The 9,890-nt window shown below is 41.6% G+C and overlaps 1 long non-coding RNA gene across 2 annotated transcripts; it reads right to left on the bottom strand.

The window, feature by feature from the left end:
- Nucleotides 1-4,594: 4,594 nt before the first annotated feature.
- LOC308629017 lies at nt 4,595-9,622 on the bottom strand. 2 transcript variants are annotated; one of them, XR_014017621.1, is made up of 5 exons: nt 9,218-9,622; nt 8,043-8,127; nt 7,403-7,491; nt 7,145-7,316; nt 4,595-5,230 (listed from the first exon to the last, which is right to left on the bottom strand). It is a non-coding gene; the product is annotated as an uncharacterized lncRNA (long non-coding RNA). The 2 variants fall into 2 exon arrangements; XR_014017622.1 differs by having other exon boundaries at nt 7,201-7,316.
- Nucleotides 9,623-9,890: the final 268 nt, after the last annotated feature.

The following is a 9,890-nucleotide window of genomic DNA, read 5'->3' as shown; positions in this document are numbered from 1 at the left end:
CTTCCTCCCTTCCTTCTTTCCTCTCCCTCTCTCTCTCTCCTTTTTTCCTCCTTTTTTTGTCAGAGCCAAATTTCTCAAACAGATTTTGGACATTGTCTCATTATGCACTTGCTCCTGACTCACCGCAGTCTGGCTTCTCTCCCCACCACTCAGTTGAAACTGCTCTCATTGAAGTCACTATATGTCACCTAAATCCAGAAGATCTTTTTCATTCGTAGTTTACCTGGGCCTCTCAATAGCACTTGACAGTGTTGACCATGCCTTCCTCCTAACAACATTCTCCTGCTGCTGTTTTTCCCTATCTTTATTCAGATATAATTAACATATATTCTCTCTTGACTTCTGTGATTCTAAGCTCTCCAGCTTTTTCTCCTGATCCTTATTTATTTAGAACTTTTCCTGCTGTTTCTTCTTCTGAAATGTTAATGCTTCTTAGTGTTCTGTCTTAGGCCCCCCTCTTTGGCCCCTGCCCCCTCCCATTGTCTTCTTTGAAGACATCATCCATTCCATGGCATTAACTGCCTTTTTTATTGAAATATATTTGACATATAACATTTTGTAAATTTATTTTTATTTTTTTGATGTAGACCATTTTTTTAAAAAGTCCTTATTGAACTTGTTACAATATTGCTTCTGTTTTATGTTTTGGTTTTCTGGCCGTGAGGCATGTGGGATCTTAGCTCCCCGATCAGGGATCAAACCTGTACCCCCTGAATTGGAAGGCGAAGTCTCGACCACTGGACCACCAGGGAAGCCCCAACATTTTATAAATTTAAAGTATACAACATGGTGATTTGACACATGTATTTATTGTAATGTGATTGCCATTGTAGCAATAGTTAGCACTTCTATCATTGTCGTACAATTATTTCTTTTTTGTGTTAAAGAGAGTTCTTCAAACAGAAAATATCTGATACCAGTCAAAAACCTGGACCTAAACTAGGAGTCAGTAAATTATGGCCCACAGGCCAAATCTGGCCACTCCCATTTATTTACATGTTGTTTATGGCTGCCTTCATGCTACAATGGCGGAGTTAAATAGTTGTAACAGAGACTATACGGCCCACAAAGCAGAAAACATTTACTATCTGGTCCTTCACAGAAAAAGTCTGCCAACTCTTGATCTATATTTTAAAAAATGAGGGGTGTTGGGAATGGTATAAATGAAAATAAATATAAAAGTCATTTTTTCTTTTTTTTGTTGACAGAGGTGTTTTTTAAAAATTTTATTGGAATATAGTTGATTTATAATGCTGTGTTAGTTTCTGCTGTATAGCAAAGTGAATGAGTTATACATTTTTTCTTATTTTTAATTGCTGTAAGAGACAATTGACTGTCTTAAACAAAAATAGTAGAAATGTATTGTGGTTTTACAGCATCTGCAAAGGTAAAATGCATGACAACAACACAAAAGATGGGAGGGAGGAATTAGAAGTTTACCAGAGTAAGGTTCCTCATACTATACATGAAGTGGTATAATATTCTTTAAAGGTATACTGTTATTAAATAAAGAAGGATATTGGCAACTGTTGTATAACCGTTTAAATTTTTTAAAAATATTTAATGGTAAGTTAATAGTGGAGATAAAATGGAATAATAAAAAATAATAAAAAAAATAATAAAAAATGTCTTTCTCACACTGGAGAAAGACATTACATGTGCAGCCACTGTGCTCTTGGCTTTTTAACATAATAACCTATGAAAGCTCTGGAGATTAGCCCCTGTGAGGGAGATACCCCCCAGAAACTGCATCTCGTACATCCAGAAATGCTCACCAGGGAGATTCGCAGTAAGGGCCAGGTTCGTGGGAAACTTTGGTGAACTCAGTTGCACTTTCACACCTGCCTCGGTCTGTGACTGGAGTTCTGTCACTGACCGTGTGTATTACAGTAGCCACCCTCCTGCTATTAGCTGGCAGGGAGTATGGTCACTATAGTTAATAATACTGTATTGCATGTTTGAAACTTGCTAAGAGAGTAAATCATAAAAGTTCTCAACACAAAAACTTTTGTAACTATGAGGACAATGTGAAGTAGACCTATTGTGGTGATCATTTTGCAATATAAACAAATACCGAATCATTACGTTGTACATCTGAAACTAATAAATATTATATGCTATTTATAAAAAAAAAAAAGGAATCTGCCTGCCAATGCAGGGGACACAGGTTAGATCTCTGGTGCAGGAAGATCCCACATGCCTTGGAGCAACTAAGCCCATGTGCCGCAGCTACCGAGTCTGCACTCTAGAGCCTGCGAGCCACAACTACTGAGCCCACGTGCCACTACTACTGAAGCCTGCGCACTCTAGGACATGCATGCCGCAACTACTGAGCCTGTGTGCTGCAACTACTGAAGCCCACGTGCCTAGAGCCCATGCTCCACAACAAGAGAAGCCACTGCAATGAGAAGCCCACGCACCGCAAGCAAGAGTATCCCCTGCTCGCCTCAACTAGAGAAAGCCTGCATGCAGCAACGAACACCCAACACACCAAAAAAAAAAAAAAAAAAAGATGGAGCAAAAACAAAACAGCTAGCTGTATGGGGAATTTAAATACGACCATAACAGTAATTACTTTAAATGTAAATGGTCTATACATACCAATTGAAAATCACAGAGACTGTCAGAATGGATTTAAAAACCAGACCCAATTATACGCTGCCCAAAAGAAACTCACTCTAAATAGTTAAACAAAAAGAACAGGAAAATATAGTATGTGAACACTAATTGAAAGGAAACTAGAGTGGCCATATTCATATAGGACAAAGTAAACTTCCAAAACAAGGAGTATAACCAAGGTCAAAAAGGGACATTGTATAATGATAAAGGGGTCAATTCACCAAGAAGACATAACAATTCTTTTTTTTTAACATATACATGTGTATATTCTTTTTCAAATTCTTTTCCCATTTAGGTTGTTAACATAATATTGAGCAGAGTTCCCTGTGCTATACAGTAGGTCATTGTTGGTTATCCATTTTAAAAGTAGCAGTGTGTACAAGGACTTAATTCTTAATGAGTATGTACCTTACAAGAGTTTCAGAATACATCAAGAAAAACTGATAGAACTAAAAGGATAAATAGATAACCCACAACTATAGTTAGAAAATGCACACTCCTGTCAGTAATCAGTAGAAGCCAATAGACAGGAAATCAATATACAGAAGACCTGAATAATACTGTCAACCAACCTGACTTAATTAATATTTATTTTCAAGTGCATATGGAACATTCATCAAGACTACATTATGGATAATACCACAAAACTCAAAAATTTAACAGAATTGAAATCATACATAGCATCTCTGACCACAACAGAATCACTACAAAATTGAAAACAGAAATTTATTGAAAATTACCTAGAATTTGGGAAATTTATAAACGATCCATGAGTCAAAGAGGAAATCGCAAGTGGAAACAGAAATTATTTTGAATTGAATGGAACTGAAAACACCACATATCAAAATTGTGGAACGCAGCTAAACTCAAAGGAAATTTATAGCATTACGTGTTCATATTAGAAGAGATGAAAGATCTTATACAAATGATCACTTTGAGAAACTAAAAAAGGAGAGCAAGTTAGAGGAGAAAAATAATAAAGATAAGTGCTTAGTGAATAAAATTGAAAACAGAAAACAATAGAATCAGTGAAGTCAAAATCTGTTTCTTGGAAAAGAACAACAAAATTGTTAAACTCCTAGGAAGACCAACAAAATTAAAACAGAGAAGACAGAGATTACCAATATCAGGAATGAAAGATGGGAAATCATTACCAGAGTTAGTTCAAGAATAGATAATTTGGGGCTTCCCTGGTGGCGCAGTGGTTGGGAGTCTGCCTGCCGATGCAGGGGACACGGGTTCGTGTCCCGATCCGAGAAGATCCCACATGCCACGGAGCGGCTGGGCCCGTGAGCCATGGCCGCTGAGCCTGCGCGTCCGGAGCCTGTGCTCTGCAACGTGAGAGGCTACAACAGTGAGAGGCCCGCGTACCGCAAAAAAAAAAAAAAAAAGAATAGATAATTTGAATGATCCTATAACTAGTAAGGGACCTGGATTCAAGGTTAAAACCTTTCCAATAAAGCAATTTCAAGACCCAGATGGCTTTACTTGATTGAACTTTCAGTGTCATATCTAATAAAATTTTGCCTTATAAAAAGTCATAAAGGGGACTTCCCCGGTGGCGCAGTGGTTAAGAATCCACCTACCAAGGCAAGGGACAAGGGTTCGAGCCCTGGTCCAAGAAGATCCCACATGCTGCGGAGCAACTAAGCCTATGCACCACAGCTACAGAGCCTGCGCTCTAGAGCCTGTGAGCCACAACTACTGAGCCCATGTGACACAACTACTGAAAGTCCACGTGCCTAGAGCCCGAGCTCCACAACAAGAGAAGCTACCACAATGAGATGCCCGCATACTGCAATGAAGAGTAGCCCCTGCTCACTGAAACTAGAGAAAGCCTGCGCACAGCAACGAAGACCCAATGCAGCCAAAAATAAATAAATAAAATAAATAAATTTATTTGAAAAAAAGGTCATAAAGACTGTCACTAATGTTTCTTCTAGAAGTTTTATAGCTTTAGGTTTTATACTTAGGTCTGTGATACATTTGATTACTTACTATATACGGTGGGAGATATGGATTGAAGTTCTTTTTTTTTTTTGCATGTGGATGTACAATTGTTCCAGCACCATTTATTGAAAAGATTCTTTTCACCATTTATTGAAAAGATTTTAACATTGAATTGCTTTTGCATCTTTGTCAGAAATTAACTGAACATATATACGTGGGTCTATTTCTGGACTATCTGTTCTGTTCCAATGATTTACCTCTATCCTTTCACCAATACCACATCGTTTTAATTACTACCGCTTTATAAGTCTTAAAATCAATATATAATGAAGCTGTCCTTTTTTAGTTCCACATATGGTGGACTTTTACTTGCCAAAAGAGAAAACAAACCCAATTATGAGCTCAAAGTGACCAGGCATCCCCTAGGGGCTCAGGGCTCTCTGGATCTTAAGCAAAACTATGGCATTTAGATATCATTAGTTATAGAAGAAGCTTATGTCCCAGTAAGCAGCATGCATGAAATAACTTTTTTAGCCCAAAATACTAGGCTCCCACAATTCTCCACTTTCATATCCATGCCCATGTACCTTTGGGCAGAATTCAGCTGTTCCTCCTCCACATGGGTGAAGTTCATTTCCTCATCCTTGACTGTTGTCAATTCCTGGAAGAATAAGCACATTCTTGTAGGACTTGGTAATCCTTGAGGGAAGAGAACAATCTAGAACAGGAAGTGTATTTTAATCTGAAGGTTAAAGCTTATTTTAACCATTTTAATGGAATATTCTAAATTTTCTAAGTATTAGTCTGTGATAGGGAAAATAATAATAGCTAACATCTATAATTTATTTTCCACGTACTAAGTCCTTTGAACTACCTCTTGTAATAACTATATTAGGTAAGCACTATTGTTAACATTATTTACAGATGTAAGGATCAGATCTGAGATTTGGACCCAGGCATCCTGACTCCAAAGCTATACTCTTTTTTTAACTTATTTTTTATACAATTTTTAGAGGTTACTTTCCATTTACAGTTACTACAAAATATTGGCTATATTCCCTATGCTATACAACACATTCTTGAGCCTATTTTACACCCAATAGTTTGTACCTACCACTCCCCCACGGGTATATTGCCCCTCCCCTGCCACTGGTAACCACTAGTTTATTTTCTACATCTGTGTGTCTGCAAAGCTATACCCTTTTTTTCTTTTTGGCCTAGACGCACGGTTTGTGGGATCTTAGTTCCCTGACCAGGGATTGAACCCAGGCCCTAGCAGTGAAAGCACCGAGTCCTAACCACTGGACCTCCAGGGAATTCCCCTGCAAAGCTATACTCTTTTTTTTTTTGGCGGTACGCAGACCTCTCACTGTTGTGGCCTCTCCCGTTGCGGAGCACAGGCTCCGGACGCGCAGGCTTGGCGGCCATGGCTCACGGGCCTAGCCGCTCTGCAGCATGTGGGATCTTCCTGGACCGGGGCACGAACCCGTGTCCCCTGCATCGGCAGGCGGACTCTCAACCACTGCGCCACCAGGGAAGCCCAAAGCTATACTCTTAATTATGCTCTTCTGTCTCTTACATATATTACTAAATAAATTGAATATAAAGTAACCATTGAATGACAAACAAATGTTAGTTACTAATAATGTCATAGATGGGATAAGTCTCAGAAATGTAATTATACTGATTCCTGGAATGTTCTGAGATTTAATAGAAATTCAGCTTGATATACTGAATAGATAGTCATGCTACTCTAATAGACGCTTCTTCTTTCTCTGTACTTAGGGTCATGACTTCTAGTTCTCCTTTAGTAATTAAAGTTGCTCTGAACGAGTGGATTTATTGACTTGAAATTGAAAATGATCAACTGTTCTAAGATTCAAACACTTATGTTATATTGACAGTCACGCGACTGTACTTTGTTGACCAAAAATAATTGGAGAATGCTTTCTGGGAAAGTCAGTCAATAGAATAGATTATCACCTGTAACTCACAGGATTATTAATTTAAAATCAATGAAGTAATGTTTGAAAAGTGTCTCTAAATATTGGAGTTCCCCAGAGCCAGCCCTTAGGCATCTACTCTTTCATCTGCTCTTACATTCCTATAAACAATCTGCTGATTCTCCCATCTTTAAAAAAAAAAACCAACCTACTGGTCTTACTATTCCCTCCAGCTATCACCGTACTTCTCTCCTTTAGAGTAAAACTCTCCAAAATAGCTGTCTGTAGTCCCTGGCTCCAATTTTTCTCCTCCTATTTTCTTCTGAAACCATTCCAATCAGGCTTTCTCTCCTACCGATCCCTGAAATTGTTCTTGGCAGTCACCAATGAACTTCCTATTTTAAAATCCAATTGTCAATCCTCAGGCTTCATCTTACTTGACTTAGCAGCAGCATTTAACACAGCTGATTACCCCCTGCTCCTTGAAACCCTTTCTTCAACTCGTTACCAGGATACCAGACTTTTGGCTTCCCCTTGCCTCACTGGCCACATCATCTCAGTCTCCTTTGCTGGCTCCACTACCCCTGACCTGGAAGTGTTGGAAGCTACAGGCCTCAGTAATAAGATCTCACCTTTTTTCCATCTATACTTATTCCCTTAGTGATCACAGTTTCATAGTTTAAAATACCATTCACACAGATTACTCCCAAATTTAAAGTTCCAACTGGAGTTCTTCCCAGAGCTTTGAGTTTCCAAGGAAAATTCACTTTCATTCAGTCCTCCAGATGGGATTTCCATGAACCTCTGCAGCAAGATAAAAGAAAGAAATGAGGACACACTATGAACACCAAGCTGAGATTTCATGGGAGGGAGATTAAACTCAAACTTGCCTGGAACTCAACAGGAAGGGGCTCTACAGTAGGCTCTACTTCTTCTGTGCTCTGTTTTTGGGGCAGAGAGGCATCCTCAGTAGTCATAGCTGGAAGGAGTAGGAAAAAAGCCATGAAGGAGATAAACTATAGCTTCCCACTTCCAAATTCACTAGGACAAAAGCTATCACAAGACAGATGAATTATATACATAAGGCCTACTCCACTTAACTCAAAAAGCTCAGATAGAGTAAGACAATAACATGAAAGTGCTTTGACCAAAAAGTTAAACTCATGGACCCATAATATCTCAACCTTTTGGAACAATCTAATGGGGGTGGAAGAGTATGACCTGTTCTTTATCACAAAAGCAAGCACTATGGAATATTCTCCCTTCCACGGATTCAGAGGGAAGGGAATGTGGATGAGAACAGAAATGTGGAAAGAGGAAGATGAGACAGGGGGATGCTATACAAGGAGCCTACTTATGGATTTCCAAACATGGTACCTTACTGAGTTTCTCTACTTTGAGGCCTTCTCCTGACATGTGTCTGCTTCCCTTTTCTTTCATGCAGAGGCAACTAACCTTTTCATTCTCATCAAGGGTATTTCCTCCACTTGTCCCCACCTTCAACTCCATGTTTATTTCTGTAATTCTTACCTTTTTCTTCAACTTCAATGGTCAGATAATCCATGATCAGCTTCTCTTTGTTGTCCTGTTATTGCTATGACTTCCTCCTTATTCACTGTTTTAGATGAGATAAACATGGACTTTTCAGCAATACATAGTCTGCTTCTTTGTATATCATTCAGCTCTACCCGAAAGCTCTGGAGAGAGATTTTGGGGTAGGCCTGCCCCCCTCTGGAATTGATTCCTACTCCCTGGGGCATCTCCCTCTACCTCTACTACTAGGAGGCTTATTATTTTGCTTAGAACCCTTATAATTTAGCGTAAATCAACCTTCACAGCTGGAAGACCCTCCTCTGGAGTCCTAAGGTCAGTCACTGGATTCCACACCAAGGCAAAAAAAGGAGAGCACCGGGGCAGTGAACTGTGAGCTTCAGTCACACACCTGGTTCCAGACGGTGCACAAACTCTCATGAGACCCTCAAGCACAGAAGTGGCCATTAGCTGGCCTGTGAATAATATAACAGTAACTGCAAGCAGGGCTCCCACAGTTGCCTTATCTTTTCCTATTCATAAACACCAGGCAATTGATAGATGGGGCCCTTGCTTACGCATTAAGACCCTGAAAACATACAGGCCGGGATTCCTTTCCACGTTGAGTCAAACCCCAAATACAGGCAGGCCCCAAAACTCTGATAGAGCAAAGCACAGAAGGGGAATGAGTAAGACACGGACCCCATTCTTTACTTTCTGTCCCCAAAGTTCAGAACCTTAAGAACCTAGGTGGAGTGACAAAACCTAAAGCTAACACCAACAAGAGGCACTCACGCCCACCCTCCACACCTCGGAAGCCGAGCACTCAGGCCTCCGCACTCCCCTTCCCAGAATCCCTTGGTGTGCCACGCCCCCTTCAGGCTCCCGGACTCTATTTCCCAGAGCGCTTAGCGGCAACCTCGCTTCCGGGACTCCCCTTTGCTCAGAACGCTCAGAACAAGGCTCCCGAAGCCGGCTAGCTACCCAGCCGGAAATACCCGAAAGGAGCGCGCGGAGCTCCCGGGGTTGGGACCGGGACGCCGGCAGGGCCCAGCCCTGACCCTGCCGAGGCCGGGACCTGAGAGCCCGGCCCGCGCTGCGGCGGGAGGCATTAGATTCGCACGCCCGACGGGCGGGTCGCGGAGATCCGCGCCTCTAACCCGGTTTTCTCTTACCCCCGGACGCGCTGTGGACCCGGCTCCCGCCCCAGGGCTAGACTCCCGCCGGGCTGCGCTCTGGGAGGGACGGGAGGGGCGGACACAATCGCCTTCCGGACCCACGGAGCTGCGGGGAGACAAAAGGCTCGAGCCCGAGGCTCCGTCTGGAGTCGCATCTGCGCACTTGGAGGCGACCGCGCCGGGTCGGGGGTCCCGGCGGAAGGACTCCACTTCCCAGAGGACTCGGGAACACCGGTGCCTGTCCTGGGAGCGCCTGCAGAGCGAGGGGAGAGAACTGCGGGCCTTTCCTGTCGGCCTCGAAATGGAGATCATTCCCCACCTGATAGGTCTCTTTTCTGAATAAACTGAGAAGCTGTTGTTTAAAAGCTCAGAGTGATTTGAGTGTCTGATTATTCTTTGGGAGTGGGCGATGGGGACCTGTGACACATAGTCTTTTTCCTAGTATTTCTCATTCTTTCTTATAATAAAGCCTCAAATCAGGACACCGAGCGCTAGTGCTGATTTTGTTGAAAGCATTTTGGCTGATTTAAAAAGCATCGTCACGGGTGAGCAGCCGTTGTCCTGATAGGAGAGATATAAAAGAAGAAGCATGGTTAGGAATGAGTTCACAAGGAAAGTTAGATGTGAGAAAGAAGCAAGTAGGGAGGTTGGCTCTGAAGTGGAGGATTGT

This window comes from Mesoplodon bidens (assembly GCF_964165515.1).
Source record: "Mesoplodon bidens genome assembly, chromosome: 15".
NCBI lineage: Eukaryota > Metazoa > Chordata > Mammalia > Artiodactyla > Ziphiidae > Mesoplodon > Mesoplodon bidens.
This window is presented reverse-complemented; position numbering and strand designations above follow the sequence as displayed.